This window comes from Symphalangus syndactylus, chromosome 1 (assembly GCF_028878055.3).
Source record: "Symphalangus syndactylus isolate Jambi chromosome 1, NHGRI_mSymSyn1-v2.1_pri, whole genome shotgun sequence".
Taxonomy (NCBI): Eukaryota; Metazoa; Chordata; class Mammalia; order Primates; family Hylobatidae; genus Symphalangus; species Symphalangus syndactylus.
The window spans coordinates 115017551-115019383 of record NC_072423.2 but is presented as its reverse complement, the minus strand read 5'-3'; the positions used below and the strand labels follow the sequence as shown (position 1 = coordinate 115019383).

The window sequence follows — 1833 nt, the reverse complement described above, 5'->3', positions numbered from 1 at the left end:
CTGTGAGACAGAGAATAGCGTCATCTCAGCCCGATGGTGGCACTCTGATGGGCAGAATCCACTCCAGGGCACTCTGCCAGCACACCCTCATGGTACACTTTTGAAGGAGGGAATCAGCAGGGCCTTGGCTGTCACATGTCACTATTTAGCATTTGCATGACATGGTCAGGGAGAGGGGTGCTGGCCAACCTCGTGCCTGTCAGTCTTTTTAGCCCCTGCTCCTCAGAACAAAGTCTGGCTTGGCAGATGCTGGTTGACTCTCCAAAGCCAGGGCTTTGTGGAGCCTTCATGGCAGTTCAAGTTCTCTCTCTGCTCAATCATGCTTCCTCTCACATCCCTCCACAGGCATTGATTCCTAATAAACACCTTGCACCCCAAACTTCACCTCAGTACCTCCTTCTAGAGAAGTCATCCTGCAACAATTTTCTCACCAGGGGCTGCCAATTCCAAGAGCCCTCCTAAGGCTGGATGGGTAAGAACACTGGGTATGCAGGAGATCCATAGCGTGGCTGGGTGCCAGTCACAGAACTCCCCTAAGAAGGCTGAGAGCATGGGTCCTGTCTCATTACAACCTAAGCATTCAGTAGATATGCTTGGCCACCAGCTGCATGCCAGGGGCCCCATGGTGTATGAGACAGCCATGATCCCTCCCAGAATTTTGAGCACCATTGCTAACCCTGATTTACAGAGGAAGGAGCTGAGCCTCAGAGATACTAAGTAACTCATCTGAGCCCACACAGTTAGTAATTGGCTTTGTCTGACATGGTCAGACAAATCAGCCCTTGCTTTGGAGGGTTGACCAGCATTTGCCAAGCCAGACTTTGTGCTGAGGACCACGGGCTGAAAAGATGGACAGGCACGAGGTTGGCCAGCACTCCTCCCACTGACCATGTCATGCAAACGCTAAATGGTAACGTGCCACAGCCAAGGCCCTGCTGACTCCCTTCTTCAAAAGTGCACCATGAGGGTGTGCTGGCAAAGGACAATGGCGTCATCTTCACAGAATCGAGAAGGTTCCTGGCTGCTACCTCTCCCAGGCTCTTCCCCAGACACACATGGCTGTGGAGCCTTAATTCCTTCATGAAGAAGCCACAGATTTCACTGGAGATGTGCGTGTGCAGGTCCAAGGACCCAACACCCGGGCCCAGGCATGCGTCTGAACTGTAGAATTCCTGCTGTTGGCTTTCCTCCTCTCCCTGCCCCATTTCCCTGCGTCTCCCGTCCCTGGCTCCCCTCTATCAGATGCAAGACCCATGAATAACTTTTCTGGGCCTGGTACAAGATGTGGCTTTAGGTCAGATTCCCTGTGTGGGATCCAGGCATTACTCACTGCTGTCCCCACGTGGCCCCAGATCTCCTCTGCAGCCAGTCAGATGATCTCAAGGGGCATGCTGGCCTCTCAGGTTGGCCCTGTCCACCCTGCCCATGGCCAGTGGTCTGCAGGGCTGGCTTCTGCCCTGGCTCTTCCTCTCTGGGTCTAGGTGGCCAGGCTTAGGCCCCAGTCCCGGCTCTGCCTGGGCTGGGGCTTTCACCAGACCCCAGGCTCAGATCTGAGAAGTGCCTCCAAGCCTCCTCCCCTGCCCAGGGACTGTCATCTCCTTCTGGGAATCACCCTCCAGGCTTTCCTGAAAAGCTGTGGCTGCTGTCTGGATTCCCTGGCCTGATGACGGCCCTGCCTCTGACCACCTGGACAAACACTGTGCCTGCTCCCCAGCAGCCCTTGCTCAGGCCAGGCTCTGCGGCCAGGTAGGTGGTTCAAGGAACCTGTCTCTTCCTGTGTCTGCTGCAGCATCCTTCTGCAGACTCTCCACTTTCTAGACCTCAAATACACAT

At 55.0% G+C, this 1833-nt stretch overlaps 1 protein-coding gene across 11 annotated transcripts in view; it reads right to left on the bottom strand.

The window, feature by feature from the left end:
- LOC129483098 (leucine zipper transcription factor-like protein 1) overlaps positions 1–1833 on the bottom strand; it is a 204365-nt gene that overhangs the window by 116613 nt on the left and 85919 nt on the right. The gene's annotated exons all lie outside the window — the stretch shown is intronic.